The sequence below is a fragment of the Melozone crissalis genome, unplaced genomic scaffold (genome assembly GCF_028551555.1).
Source record: "Melozone crissalis strain CALT ecotype California unplaced genomic scaffold, PUWL_Pcris_2 ptg000027l_1, whole genome shotgun sequence".
Classification (NCBI taxonomy): domain Eukaryota; kingdom Metazoa; phylum Chordata; class Aves; order Passeriformes; family Passerellidae; genus Melozone; species Melozone crissalis.
The window spans coordinates 36,944,973-36,961,586 of NW_026535805.1; the positions used below are offsets into that span (position 1 = coordinate 36,944,973).

General features: G+C 40.3%; 1 protein-coding gene across 2 annotated transcripts in view; it reads right to left on the bottom strand.

The window, feature by feature from the left end:
- Positions 1–1,333: 1,333 nt before the first annotated feature.
- Positions 1,334–16,614, bottom strand: part of SCAF8 (SR-related CTD associated factor 8) — a 152,797-nt gene continuing 137,516 nt past the window's right edge. The window contains exon 21 of one of the 2 annotated variants that reach the window (XM_054280314.1): positions 1,334–1,415. The gene's annotated coding sequence lies outside the window, so the exon portion shown is untranslated. The remainder of the gene's footprint in view (positions 1,416–16,614) is intronic. The other variant, XM_054280315.1, reaches the window with a different exon arrangement.

The window sequence follows — 16,614 nt, forward strand, 5'->3', positions numbered from 1 at the left end:
GAATAATATATAACAATCAGGTCTAATCATCACCTGCCTGGTATGTGTCCATCAAGGAGGGAAAAAAAAACCCTGTAACTCTGCAACAAATTCCTCTTGTTTATTCAGCACAATTTTGCCCCAAAATATTTTGTCAGGAAAGAAAAACAATTCTATCCTAGCATGGAATGAGAATGAATCCCTCTGGAACTGCATCCCTTGCCAGTGGATGTGATTGCATGGGACAAACTCCTGGGGAATGAGAATGAACACGATGTGTTGAGGTCTGACCATTTTCCTTCCCTGTGATGTCCAAACTGCCCATAGGCCTAAACTTCCTAAAAGGCAGCTTTGTCAGGGTTGTGCAGTGGATTCCTGCTACAAAGTCCAAACAAAGTCTGGATTTTGTGATAACTAGCAGCATACATGGTGTAGTAGATATCATGGTATTGACAACAATGTCAAGTTTTTTCTGTTAATAGTAGCAAACAACACTGAAGCAATTAAAAATAATGAAAAGTTGAATAAACACTCTCATCACCTGTTTACAAAGCATCATGATTAAGCCTTTTAAAATCTCTAAAACAACTCTAAACAATTATCTCAGATGACAAAACTAAAAAGGATGGCGGGAACTTGCCCTATCATAAGCTCAGTTGCACCAGGTCTTTCAAACCCTCAACCAAAGCACCTCTCTGTCTGTCTCTTGTGCCATTCACAACATTTCTAACTACAACAGAAAGACATCTGAGGGTCTCTGGAATTAAACTGCAATGCCACTCTTTCCTTTAGGGGAGACATCAGGAGTAGGGCTCTCTTTGCTGATAATTTTCTAATTCTGGAACAATGCACTCTACACCAGATACTGCTCATCCATTCCCTCTCCTTTGATAAATTTACCACATCATAATACTCTTGTGAGCTAAGCAGAAAAAAGCCTATACCCCTCCCTTTCCCTGCTAAGTATAGAAAACTGTATCTCTGCTGTTTACAGATTTGGAGGTTTGTCTGGACTGAAGTTTTGTAAATACAATCTATTTTTAAGTCACAAGCATTAATATTTGGATTAATGCCTTGAAAGAAACGGTTCACATAGCCTACATTTCTCCCTGTGCTGATGTTCGCTATTGGTTGATTCTAAAGCCTCAAAAATACTCAACCAACACGAAACATTAAGACCCATGGACTAAAGCAAATTTTAACCTGGTTCTATCTGGCTCCATGCCTATAATGTTTCATAATGCGATTTACCCACTCAGAAATACACAAATCAACAAAAAAAAACCAAACAAACCTTGCATAACTTATTTGCTCTTTAAATGTCTTGTTTCCTCTGCATCATGAGTCAAAGCACAGAGAGGGGCTGAGGTGTCCTTGTGGCTTCACAAGCTGAAGAACTTCTTGCTGGAAGTCCCTATGTTCATAGCACTGGCAATCTGAAAAACAAAAATTGTTTTGTTAACACTTGTATCCCTAGATACAGAAAATAGAAATAAGGTTTGTTCTGAACCACTGCCAACTACATCATTAACCTCTACTATGAACAAGCCAACAGCTCTCATGCAAAAAAAAAAAATCTAGAAACATCACTCAATTCATACCTCACTTACACATTCTGCACTACTGCTCACAGCTAAAAACTTCTTTCTGTGTACAAATGGAAAATAGGAACCAGTAAAACAACACATTACAACCACCTGCTTCAAGAAGAGCAAGTGTTAAGCTGTCCAAGTTTCCATCTAGGAAACACTCAGCCCGGAAAGGTGGCTTGAAACAGGCCAGCACTATCACAGTCCCTTTTCCACACGCCTGTACCACGACAGGATTGCCTGTTTCCATGTGTTCATATTTAAAGCTCCTATGAAATCCCAGCCAGGACCTCTACAAAATATCTGCATGTCAGGTACAAAAATCTCCCATGGAAGCTCTCTTGCACCAAGCAAGCCAGGCTTTGAAAAGCCAGCCACTGCTTTTGAGGAGAGAGATGTGGAGCAATCAGCTGCTCCTTTGCCCACGTCATCTGAAAATGTTAAAACAGACACCAGCCACCCTCAATATATGTGCATTGAACAAGCAGAGTGACTAACTGAGCTCCCAAAAGCTGGCAAGGGGAACTTCATGCTCTACAAAGCCTGTCATTTTCATTCTGCAAAGTGTCAGACTGTATTATAATGTTTTCTCTGATGTTCAAATTGGCACAGCTGATCTTAAACAGCTTCTTCACAGCACAAAGCACCTTGTCATAAAAATATCCTGATATCTACGATGGTTAAGCTGACATAAAACATAATTAAAACTAACACAAGAATTTGATCATACTCATGCTTCCAAAGGCAGTGGAATTAGAGCAAAGTCTAATTCTCTTCACTGAAAATAAAGGCTGTTCCATTAAAATAAAATGAAAACAAAATAGCAAATAATACAAGCTGCAAAACCACCACACAAAATGGATGAATTAACAGTGGGCCAGCAAGGTAAAAAGCAGCATCAGGCTGCAAGTTACACCCAAGAGGAAATGCACGTATATAAAATGTAACTAATAAAATGCAACTAAATTCTTAGTTGTTACACAAAAAACCTGCTTGTTAAGCTCCAAATACACAGACCTGCTTTGCTGGTGGAGAAAGGCGCATCTATCTACATAGAACATTTAGAGCTCAGACCAAAGCCCTCCTAACCACGTCTGTAAGAGGCACAGAGCCAAGAGCTGCAGGACAAGGCGGCAAGTGCCGTGATTATGGCATTCAGATAACACTGCCACGATCCATGTGTCACAGATATTGTCCTTCCCAAAGTTCACAGCACTGCTACTGTGCCCAACCCTTATTTTTTGTCACACTTCCTTTTGCTACACAATGGCACAGCATGGCTCCACTCCTCAAAGCTACACAAGGCTTCCTTCACCATGGGGTTCGGTTCCTGAGCACCAGCAGCTAAGACTCAAAACCTGGGGCAATTGCTCTCATCTGCAAAACCCCTGAACTGAAAAGTGCCCTTTTTCTTCCCATGTTCCAGCTCACTGAAGAGTGCTGCTCAAGCATTTTCCTTTCCAGATGGAACCGCATTTCCAGCTCTTCACAGACATGGCTTCTTTACTGATAGTTTGACAGCCATGGAGTGACACCAAGTACAGAGCTAAATGTAAGATCTGTGTCAGGAGTTGTGTGTAATTTCAACAATGCAGTGTTATACTCTGCCCTCATGGGCAAACCTGACCCTCCTGGATTTTTTCTGGCCCATACCTATAGGGGAATGCAGCTAGCTGTTAGCTAATACAGCCAGGGTGATCTCACAGTACTCAACCATCACAGATTTGTAAATGTCCACCTAAAACATTTCTACCTGCAATGGAACAAGAACACAACATTTACAGCAGGTAGATGGTATGCTACTGTTGATACAAAAGAACTGATTTATGGCAAAGTATCACAGGAGTCCTTCCCTACCTGTCAGGTCTTACTTGAACACTTAGTGAGGATGATGCCCTGCTCTGTTTGAAGAAAACTTCCTGGCCAGGGTAGAGAGCCAAGTTTTTTGAAGTGCTTCCAGCCCTCCCAGTAAGCGACCTCTCAGGGAGGTCACAGTGCTCCCCCGCAAGCAGTCCAGCAAATATTGAAGGAAGTTTGCTGTGGTGAATACAAACTTCCCAGCAATGCTCTGCCAGATCTGCAATACCCATCTCTCTGGATCTGCACAATCATGAGTAATAAGGCTTAACACAAGAAAAATCTATAGGGTAGAATATTGCTCCATACATACAGTCCTTTACACATTCAGGTGTCTTTTTCTAGCAGGCTAGGAGGAAATGGGCATCTCATACCAGCTTACAACACTCCTCTCTTTTTCCTTTTCCCAAAATGTCTTTAATACCAATATTCCCATTAAACGTCTACCAAGGGCAAAGCACTTCTGAAGGAATCAATCTACAAAATAAAAGCTTCCATGTGTCAAAAAAAAAAAAAGATAAAGTAGTAGTCAAAAAAGAAAGAACTGCTGTACTAAAGTAATAGTCACATAAACCTCACATGTCCTAGACTGAGATTTTTGCCTCCTGCCAACAAACAAGGACAAAAATCCCATACACTAAGCATGGCATATACAACACCCTAGGCTCTGTAATTTAGTTAAGGACAGACAGGTAGGCATAGCTGTGGAAGTCTTAACAGCATAGATTAGGCAGTATGTGCTATGGTAACAACCTTGGTTTGTCATTCATCTACTGCTCACATTTTCATTTTCCTGCTGAACAGGAGGGCACACAAAAATAAACACCAGCACATGGCTAGCAGGCATGGCACTGAAGCAAAGTCCTTAGTACAAAGCTACCATGGGCCCTTTCCGCTCTACTGTAAACAAAGAGTGAATTACTTTATAGACACAATAGCAACGCCTAAAGTTGCAGATGTAGTTCCTCAACTGTGACCTGGGAAGGGCTGTACAAAATCAGGGCAGGTGCTGTCTGCACAAGCAGGGAGCAAACACCAACTGATTGGTTTTTTGGATTTTTTTGCTGGGTTGCCAGGCATAGTCATTAAAAACTATAGCCCCTGGTTAAAGCCAGTGTACAATGACGAGGTGCTGAGCAATTCAGGAACACAAACTCTACAGACACCTCCATCCCCCTGAGCTGCAGTACACGTGTGTCAAAAGGGAGGGATGAGCTGCTACGGAACCTCAACAGGCCTGGCAAGAAGGGATCAGAGAAGTGACGCTTATTATTCATGTGGTTCCCCCCAGGGTTAGCCACCGGTAGATAAACCAAGTACAGCACAGCACCCTCCTATAAAATGCACTGCAAACAACTCTACAAGATACACAGCCAGACTTTGCCCTGTCAACCACCAGAGAGAGAGATTTTAACTTCATCTGCAACATCTATATTCAACCAAACACTGGTGAATAGCTTGTGGCACCTGTTGCAGCTTCCTGCAGCAGTCCATCAGCTTGGTTCACATAGTTTTCTTGGGTAGCCATCCCTCCCCTTTCCCCTAGAGAAATTTGGGGATAGCCTGCTGGAAAGCTGCTCCTGCTTACAGAACACAAACAAAAATCCCACAACTTTTCCAGCCCCACTGAACAACTCCAAATGCACCACGTGTCACACTGGACACGACAGAGGACATTCACACATTCAGCACAGAATCAGCTCCTGGGAGCCCAGGCTGCCCAGTGACACACTGAGCTTCAGCTCTGCTCAGGGACAGCAAATCCTCCAGTCCTTGGGAAGGGACCATTCCAAGGCTGAGCACATCCATTCAGCCTGCCCACAAAGGCAGGGCAGTGCCACAGCACGCTGCCCTGCCCAGAAGGCAGAAGCTGTCTGCACCAGGAAAGCTGGACTTCACTTCCTGGTGCCTGGGTGTCTGTTTCAGGAAATCTCCCATTCCCAAGCCAAGTTTCAGGATCTACCCTAACTGCTTTGTCAGATGCAGAGCAGAGCCAAGCGGATATGCATGTCTGGGATGATCCAAAGCATTTATTTCCCCACCTTTCTTGCTAATTTCAAAATGTATTCCTGAAAGCACTCAAATTTTTTTTCTGATTTTTGTTGATGATTTGCAATTCAGAGGCAACATACAAACAAAAGTTCTGATCTTTTTCCTAACCTTTGACTGATCATATGGGAAAAAGGAACATCTTGTTAACACTACTTTCCCTTAATATACTGATTCTACACAAAACTAATGATCATCCTCTAAATCCTCTCTCTACTCAGCAGTTTAATTAGAAAGATGATCATTGATTAATGCACTTGAGTTAATTACCTGAAGAAGGTGTGACTGAACACAGATCACTCAACCCGAGAGAACTGTAGAATAATTAGTTCTGCATCAAATTGCTTTCCTCTTTATTCAACTTCAAAAGGAGGAGCAAAACCCCACAACACAACAAGCTTTCAGTCTTAAACTTCTGAGATAATTTTTATTTTACTTTATTCTTTAGGAAGTCTCACATTTTCATGCCTTGAATTTCATAGTCATCTACTTTCTCTTTTTTTTTTAAATTATTTTAATTTTACAAAAGAAGCACAACAAGCCTGGAGGTTCAATATGCATTTACAAAGCTCTGCCCAAGACCTGCAGTCTTGAATTAGTTGGCTCAGGCAAGGAAGTAGGAATGACACTGATACTAGACAGGAATGTGCACAGCATTAAGTGCATACCACAACTGAAACCAGGTATACTTCCAGCCAGCCAGTGGTTTCAGTGTCCCCACCTAGGAAGACAGTCAAAGAGAAAAACTTATTTGAAGGTTTCCTCACTCTTTTTTAAGATCTTACTAAAATTCCTCCAGCACAAGCTGGTCTACAGCCTGATTATGAGACTTTTAGCCCTGAAAAGCAGGTAAGACTTCCTTGACTGTAGCTCTGCACCATAACCCATGTTGCCCTTGACTGGGGAAAAGCTCATGCTACATCTGCCCTTGGAGGCACAATTCTGTCTGCAGGTGCTCTGAGCAGCCTCAAGGACTGGCTAACTTTTCTCTTTCCGTGAAATTCCTTTCCTGGTATCTACACATGAACAGAAATCATTCCCACATCATGACCTTCTCCTTGCCCACTGCCCTGTGACCAAGGTAGACACCACTTCCTTACCACAGGTTGAGTGACAAAAGCCCCAGGTGATTTCAAGCAAATAATCCTCCTGCTGCTCTCCCTTTGTTCAGGAAGGTCTCCTGAAAAGTGGCAGGCAGAGTTGGTGATTTGGCTTTAGGAGCAGCCTAATCCTTCTCCTGGTCACCAGAAAGTGACACTGGAAAGGCAGACATGGGGCAGACCAGAAAACCAGGCTAGGCAGAAAGGGAAGAACAGAGCTTTCCCTTCCGTGTCCTAAATTACATGTTTCATATCATCTCTTCGTCTATGCATGCTTCTTCTCATACTTGGCATTATTTATCCACTTTCAAAGCACAAGCTACCACACAGGATACAACACAGCCCCACAGACTCCTGGTACAGAGTTAGAAAGGATTTTTCAATCAACCTCTGTTGACTTAATACATAATCAATATATGGCTCCAAGCAAGAAAGCTGATACTGCATTTTAAGATTTGCATTTAAAGTTTACATTTTTAAGAAAGCTGATGCACGCCATTTTAAAAGCATCCAGAAGCTTTCCACTGTGATTCCCTCCCCTTCTGCCATTATCCCTGGTGGTGGAAAAGTTTTTTCTCAAATTGTTTATTTCAAAGTTATTTCATCATCAGCTGTGGAGAAAAGAAAATAAGCCTGTGTTATTGCAAAGGACTAGGAGCAGTAACTAAATCTTACTGAGGCTTCTGATGATTTTGCCAACACCCATAGATCACTTCAATGATACAGTTTTGAAAACAGGATGGCCAATAGGGAAAGGACAGAGAAATTGAGAATTGAGCCTGATCTATGTGAGATCCATCACAAACCACATCTTTCTAGTGGAAAAGGGATTAGAGCTGTATAGAGCACAAGCCATCACCAGCTTGGGACTCTCAATCTCAAAACATTTTTGCAGAGAGGCAACTTAAGAAAAATAAACATTCCTAGCCAGGCAGAGATCAGTCATAAACCTTTTCTGAAAGGGAGATGAACTCTCTTATTGTTATTTAAAGCAACACTATAAATCAGGCCAGATCTATATAAAGCAGCACTATGGGCTTAAAGCAACAGTGGCATTATTCTGTCAGAGCTCAAGCTGAACACCCCAGGAAAGACACACAATATGTGGTAATGTTCAGGGCCAAAAAAGAAAAAAAGCCAAAAAAACCCCTACTAGCCCAAAGCAAAAAATAACAAAACCTACAAACAAACAAAACCTCATCCCTCCCACCAGCCTGCCCCCCTCCCAAAAGAAACCCTTCAAAAGAACTGAAAACTGAAAAAAGCTGAGAATTTCTGTGCAATTCTCCGTGAGGCTAACAAAAACCAGCAAAAAGTTGCATATAGAGAAAGGCAAGTCTCATATTTTCTGTAAAGCTACCAACATTATCAACAGCTCATTACTCACATTTGGTGATAGATACCATATTTAAAAATTAGAATACCTACATTTTACAGATCACATGCAGGAAGATATGCTTCAGAAAATACTCTCAGATTTTCCCTAGTATTTTATTTTCCCTCTTCCAGAACAGTCATCTGGTATAAATTTTTGGACCTTACGTCATGCACAAGAAAATAGCCTACTATTTTAATTCTGCATTTACATCAGAACATTCATAATTGATTAAAAGCAACAGAAATGGTGGGGGGAAACAGCTTTCAAAGTATTAGCCTGAAATAGAGACCCAAATTCAGTCTCTTTTGTTTAAATGTTTTGAAAAAATTCAGCACATCAAGACAAACATAAAGCAAAACACTGGAGCTCTTCCTTCTCACCTCAGTACCCAAACTCCCTGGGTCACCCACCATTAATTCCATCTGACAGACAGACAAACGTATAATTTATCACATTGATTAACTCTTATCTAAGATTTTATAACACAGGGTCTTGAACTGCTTAACTGTTTTAGTTCACAAAGGGGTTCTAACAATCCTTACGTTTATCTTCAAAACAGACTGAAGTTGACACAGATGACAATGTTTCCACTCACACAAGTTTTAATTAGTGGCATTTTTGTTGGGAGCATGCTTTGAGATGGGCAGTCACTGTGTTAAGCGACAATCTTTACACAACATCCCAATAATCTCAAGAGGCAGAAAATGCTGAATAGCATCTCATGAATACTGCAAGGACATCCATGGCAACATGCACCTTTGGATATGAACTGTGAATGCATGTTTGAAGGATGGTAAAATATTGTTCTTTATCAGGGTTAGCACAACAAATTAGCAGAAAGATCATAAGAACAACCTAGTCATTTATAGTCTGCAAACAATTGTCTATTTGCTGCAATCCTGATCTTCTTGGCCTGCTAACTTGGCCAACACTAGAGGCTGGCAAGAGCTTCCCTCTTCCTTTCCACCTTACTTGAGCAAATATAAATGTTCCCTTTCAGAAAAGCTCCTAGTGCCTCTCGGGGATCATGACTGAAAAGGCAAAGATCTAAAGCACTTCTCACTAGGAGGAGTATTTTGTGTTTTCTGAGCAAGATGAATATTTTAAAGGGGCTTGAGATAGGGAGAAGGAAGAGTTGCCAATGTCCTTATAAATGTGAAAGAACGAGAAAATGAGAGGAAGTAACCCAAACTTATGAAGCCTTTAGACTTTGGCTGGACCAATGCTGATACATCAGCAGCAACTTCATTCCCACCCTGCAGAATAACTAAGACATGACCTTGGTCTTGCCATCACCCTCAAGTCATCAACCTGCATTATCCTGATTTCTTAAACAGCTTGAAGATGTCACGCATTAGATTCTTGTTTTGTTGGTTTATTGCAACCTTCATAAAATTTCCCAGTAGTATTTTTATGTTTAGATGTTTTTAAACAAAGCAGAGAGATCCATTCCCTCTATGGAAGTCATGATTCCAACACTTGCTCTTTTAGACTAACAAAGAATTATCAATACAATCCTATAGAGTCTCCTGCAATCTGGGAGAAAAAAAATGTAGAAGACAAAAGTTCTTTTTTGAACCTTGTTCCCAAACTTTGGGCATCACACCTCTCAACCCCAACACTCCTGAGAGTAGCATAAGGACTAAAGTATAAATTCTACTCTCAGCTTTACTGGAATTAACTGCATGAGTGATGACTAGCAAAACAGTAGTATTTTTTCAATTATTGCCTCAAGTATGCCTTACCATAAAGCTTTAATCAATTTGGAAGACTATTAAACACCCAGATACCACTTCCTCCAACAAAGCAGAGGCAGCAGGAGTCATGGACCTACCCAGCTGGGTGTTCAGTACCACCCATCATCATCATCACCCCAGGCACAGACAGAGGCTGGTAAGGCAGAAGCCCATTTTCCATTTTATAAAGTGGGAGTGTTCAGTGATTGTATCAGCAAAGCTCTAAGCTCTTGTGAGCACGTGCAGATAACAATTTTCACCAACTCTGGCAGGCTGGTAGGTCTGTATTAATTTCCATCAGGCTGCAAAAAGCACCCTGACTCCCCCCTCTACTCCCTGAAAGTATAACAATGCTTTGAAGGAATGACTGGCTAAATAAAGTTGACAAATCTCTCTAAATTTCTGTAATGCATTCTTTTAAAAACAGTTGGAGTTCTTCTGGTGAAAATCTTTCCAAGAGGTTTCTGCCTGAAGCAGAAAACACACTCTGGAAATCTTTTGTCTGAATGACTGAAGGCTGGCCAGAGGTAAACACAGGTGAAAATATGATGTTAGAATATGGGAGGTGTGCTTAAGGGTGCTCCTGCTACCTCTATCTACCATCTTCTATATCTAATACTGTGTAATACAGTTGGAAGTGAAAAGACATTAAAACAGATTTAAAACCCCAATGGCCTGCCCTTTCTGTTGTTGTTCCTTCAGTATTTTAAACAGGGGAAGGTTGGATTACTGTAGTTTTAAGTTTTAGCTGTACAAAGTATGAAACCTCCAGATTCTGTGCTGAAAATCCCTCTCTTGGGATCTGAGGCCAGGAAGGGACCACCTGGTTCAGCCAGTCCTGCTGCAAGCAGCCAGGCACTGCAGACATCTGGTCACATAATCCATCAGTCCACATCATGACTCACAAAACACTTCACGAGATCTGGATGAAACCTGCAGCCTTCAGAAGGGAACCAAGGCCAGAGACACAAAGCACACGAGAGTGTGAGACTGAAGACCTCAGAAAGATCCCATCCCAATGTGAGATTTTCTGTACTAAAGGACACAGCTCTATTGCCAATCCCCATCATCCATGGAGCAAAGGCAGACAAAAAAATTAACCTGCTAACTCCTAAAAAGGAATTTTGAACAAAATTATATACAACTCACATCATAAATCATAGACGTCCTTTGCCAACCAACCACATCCCTCTGGGTTCCTAAATCAGTGCACCCTACACCACCCCTGGGCATAACAGTCACATCCAAAAGATGGCATTGAGCAAAATCCCCTCTGGATACAACCTTCTCCACCATGCACATGGAGAGCTGCAAGATTAAGCTCCTAATTTAGGCACCTCAGTAGACTGCTTGCCTGAGGTAAAATATTTCTGAACCCCTTGTACTTCTTTCTGAGCAACAAAAAAAGGAGAAAAAAAACAAAGAGGAAGAAACTGGTTTTAGTAATGAAAATGTAATTTAAGAGCCTGATACCCTGTTAAAAACTCAGAGTTATAATGAATTCCAGGATTCATTCAAGTACTCCATTCTTAAAAAACACTATAATGAAAGGCTTACATATGAAATTTAGTAGTAATAACTTTGGGGTCAAATCCATAATGATTTGTTTGGCAAGGCTTTCACTGACGACACTTAAATGTGATTTCAATGGGTGTTCTGCCCCAGAAAGGGCTTTGAGCTTGGCCCACACTGTATATTTAAGTCACCTCAGCCCCAGCATTATACAGCGCCAAGCAGACACAAACCCCAGCATTATTTAAACCATTTGCACGCCAGAGTCTCCAATTGCAGGGTGCAAAAGCCAGCAGGAAGCATTGGTCATTCCTTTAGCAGCAAACAAAAATGCAATATTTTTCACTTGGCTTTCTTATGATATCATTTAGCTTCTATAATAGCAGTTGCTTTTTTTAAAATGTGGATTTGCACAGTATTCAATTTGCCAGTTTCCACATATAGATGTAAATTTACTGAAATAGCTGTTCACAAAATCCAAAGCCCGAGGGTGGAGTCCTAAAAATAAATATATGTAGTTTAAATTCTTTTATATCCATACATGATAAGAAATATGGTACTATTCTGGTGAGCCATAAAAGGGGAAGAATGGTAAAACCACAAACAGGAAAACAGAAAATAAAACTGTGTCTTTTGCTCTACCCTTTCAAAATTGCATGGATACTTCAATGCAAACATTTGGCTTAATGCTTCAAATGTTGGTTTTTCAAAGTATTTAGCCATATAAACTACCCTTTTGTTTCTGTTGGCTTCAAATGTTACTAGACTCATGAATTCTTCCTTACGTCTTATTATTCAAAAAAATACAGCCAACACTGCCTTTATGGAGAAAGAAAAACCTGAGTATCATTTTCCAGTTAACTCTTCTGGATCTGCATGAAAGTGAAATCAGCAACAGCAATTTTAAGCCAGGTTTTCTAACCACTGCACCTAATCACTACCTTTTGAAGTATTTTATTTTCCAAGCTGTACCATAGAAAAATCTCTGCAATCGCAACACAAACTCAAGTCACAAGAGTGGCAGAGCACATACTAAAAAACTTATAATAGTCTAGGTACCTAAAAAAACCAAGAAGTAGCAGCAGGTGAGACTTACTGCCCTACTGAATGCCATAACCCCAAAAATATTTCACAGAGAAAGCAGTCCTTTAATTTGAAGAACTTACACTAAGCCAGACCTGACCTCCCACTTTTCAAATGCAAATATTTCAGTGAATGCAACCATCAATGGCACATTATCACAGAAGGAAATTTGATTATTGTCACCTTCTTAACCTTTCAAGTATTCAGTCTTTTGTCAGGCTTCTGTGGTTCAGGATTATCAATGACTAAACAAGCAATTTGTCTCCACTTCCATATTTCCACTAATTCCATCTCACCGTCAAATCACCAGCAGGTCAATGACTTCACAGCCAACAGCCGTCAGTCACAATCCTTTCAACAAGTCCATGTTTCAAATACCAGCCTCTTTAACAGGGATAAAGAAAAGACAAAACCGAAGTCTACCCCCTTAAATACCACGCGTACACGATTTGCAGGTCTTTCCCTTCATTTCCCGGGACCTTCCCTCCTGTTGTGTTCTTCAGGACCAGCGAAGCCAGCCAGGAGGAGCTCCAGATGACTCCAAACAGAAACATATTTTCCCTTGCAAGCATCTAAGTTTCTCCACCCGAGCTGAGGGATGAACTCCACAGCACAGCAGCGAAAATGTGCACGCTGCTATTTTTCTCAAGGAGCACTGCCCATCCCAACAATTCCTGGATGAAAAAACAGTATTCAAACAACAAAATCATAAGCTTATGAGTTGGATCTTTAGTCAGAGAAACAAGATTTCTTCCAACTTTAAGGAATGTGACAATAACAGCACATCTAACCCCGCTTGATAAGTGGCAGGCAATTCTCCATATAAGGTGAAAAATGTGCTTGTGTGGCTCATGCAACACTGCTAATTCCCTCCCCGTTCTCAATATTCAAGAACATAAATGAACATATAAATCAATTTTGTAAGTAAACCTTTTGCTTACTTGCAGCTATAAACCATCTAGACACTGCTAGGCACATAAAGGCACTTTGAACTTAACTATTAAATTCCTTCTAAACACTTGGTATTCATATCACAGAAGTGCATAAATTAATGTGACTGTGAGGAAGTCCCACCCCTATCTGATTCCTAAATTCCCTTTATACTCCACCATTCCCCAGTGAACCTGTGCCTTCCAGCCCCTGGCTGACCATGTCACTGACGGCATGAGCGGCCAGAGAAGGGGTTGAGGGCTGGGTGAAGTCCTGCAGGCTCACACAACCACCCCTCACATTCATTCTTCCCCCAGTCCCTGGGCTGATGTGCGGTGGAAGCACCAGGAATTCGGCACAGGAATGCTGCTATTGCTGCTGAAAATTTTTATCTCGGCTCTGATTGTCCCTTAACCTCTACCTAACAGCACCAGAAACACAAGCAGCATGTACCCAGTTGTGCCTACAAGAAGATTGCAGGCACTACTCATTAGGAGACTGTTCCATTGATTTTTATGAGCTCTGCGCCAGAATGCAAGCCCAGAGGAGGACTACTTCCCCTGAAAGCAAGTTAGAGTATCTGCAAAAGATGTATCAGTCCTGGCAGTAAAACTCACTTTGTTTCGTACTTGGTCCCACATCCCAGCCCCTCCCACAACCCCTTCACCGTTTATTCACACATTATTCGTTATTTTAATGGTCTGATAAAGTGTACAATGAACCCTCTGGATGTTTTTTTCCTAAGGAATGATGTATCAATGGCCAACAGGCACAAAAGACAGGAGATTCAGAACAAGTCCTCAAAGGTCTTTTCAAAACCTTTCAAAACTGACGAGACTACCACGGAGAGAAAACATCCTAAAATCTTGTTGGCAACGGTGAAAGGGGAAAAATAATTAATATAATTAAGTTATTTAAAAAAAACCCTAAAAACTCCAAAGTTCATTAACTACTCTGGAGAAGTACTCTACTGTGGAAGTCAGTGCCTAGTAGGAGAGGCACAGAGCGGAAGTTTCTACACACACCGCACATACAAATATCAAATGTGGGTAAGAACAGTGCGAAAACAGTTTACTATTTTCTTGATCTTTAACTAGAAGACTTGGGAAAGTTTCATTTGATTTGATTATTTTAGCCACAGAAATTTCAGAAAAATCAGATGATAGCTTCAGCTTGCCAGTCTTCCTAGTTTATCCATATTCAGCCATGTTGTGATATCCCCGAGGCAGGAAAACGTAGCATGATGTGCTAAGAAGACAACGCAGATCAATTAATTGCTATCAAAAAGGCAGGCTTCTATTAGTCACAGATTCTTGATTTGCTGACTTTTTTTGCACATCACCATCCATTGCACCACCATGTAAAGTAGCACAGCCCATGAAATACTACGAGTCAGCAAATTATCATAATGATATGCATCCGAATTTAGAACTTGAATTAGACTCTTTGCTGTGTTCTGTAACAAGAAAAAAAAATCAGGAGAATTAACTCTAAACGTTATTTAATCCTTACAGTATAACTCTTTAAAGTATGTTTACAGTCATTCACATCTAAGACTCTTGTTTCCTGGAACCTTATCTAATCTAAATTCCATATGGAAGATTTTAGTGGTATATAAAGTTGCATACAAATTAACCACACTCCAATTCATTCAGATAAAATAAAACTGTAAATTTAATAGTGATAAAACTGGAGCTGTCAAATTATATCTGGACTAACAACAAAAAGTTCAGACCTTTTTGTACAAATTTAGCTTTAAAGGACCTATTATATAGCCTTAATTCAGAGGAAAATTCTGATGTGGCTTAGTACAAACATGCTTCTAGTTGATTCACTTTTCATTCAGGGAATGTCTATTATCCATGTGATAGCAAAGACCTCACATGGTTGAACCATGAACTTGGAGCTTTTCAGGGTTTAGTCCTTAAAGCTTCAGAGATTATGGCTCCTGATCCAAAACTAGTTCAGAAAACACTGCAGGAACCAGGATAAGATACAGCAGAGAGAATTTTAGTATATCTTTATAGACATGGCATGGCTTCTCCATAAACTTCCTATGAACTTTTGAAGACACCATTTAATCATTCCTATCTTTTTTCTGCAAAACCATATATATATATATATTTAAAAGTGTATATTTCAGTAATACATACAAGAATAAATAAAATTATATACACGCTTATTATAAAATGCCAATAACAAATCCTATGAATAATGAATAATTATGAATAATCTCTGTACCACAATTCCAAGTGAAATATGGCAAACAATGTATTATAGAGTCATTTTCTACAAACAACCTCAACTACAACAATTCCACGAATAAATTCATAAGGATGAAAGCAAAAGCCAACTGCAAAACATAAAAGTTCTCCACGAAAAGGTCTTTGTCTGAGGAAGATAACTGAACAATAAGAACTTCCTATCTCAAGAGGATATAGAGAATACAAGTGAACAAAAAGTTCATGTCAAGCTCTCATCCTGAGATCCAAAACCAGTTAACTCCACATAGCTGCTAGAAGTATTTACCAAACAAGTTTTATTTGGGAGAGTGTCCTCCCAATAACACACAAGTCCCACTGAAATGCAAAATACTGCACAAAATAAAAAAAAAAAAACCAAAAAAACAACATGTCAGCATGTGTGCCAGAGAAAATAAAGCACTGCTCCAAACTGAAGTAAATTTTTATAAAATAAACAAAACATTTAAATGGGCTTATTGGTCAAGCCCAGCCTAGACACTGGTAAAATCTAGTATTAGGATTTTGTGGTGGGGAAAAAGTAGTGGTAAATGTAAGTACTTTAAATAATCTGGACACTTTTTTTGATGATTTAGCCCCATTTGTTACTCTTCATACCGGGCAAGCTAGAAATCTCAATTCCTACACCAATTTTATACAAGTAAGAAGTAGCCACTGATTAAGAATCAGTCTGAATTCAGTGAATGGAATATATCCCCTCCTTTATCTCTGGGACCTAACGTTCATGAAGTGCAAGAGAACAAATGTAACTGACTAAAGTCAAACTTGACAGCAGCAATAAAACTCCACCCTTTTCACACATTCTTAGCTCTAAATACACAAGTCATTTACAATACAGCGTTTAGTGAATGATCCATCAGTATCGCCTTGGGTGGCACCCTCTCCTACAGAGATCGTTGTGTACATGGACATCTCGCAGGACATGGCCGCTAATCAAAATGTTGGCTCACAGATTTGACAGCGACAATTCATCACAGATATTTCCACTCTTAGAAATATATCAACAAAAACTAAACTGTTTCATGATACCAACCCCCCATGTATTATTCCAGGAAACATTTCACAATAATGACATTGCTGATGGCCAAATATTGAAGCCAATCCTGTTCCTGCCAGCGAAGAGTTGCCTCTCAGCAATAC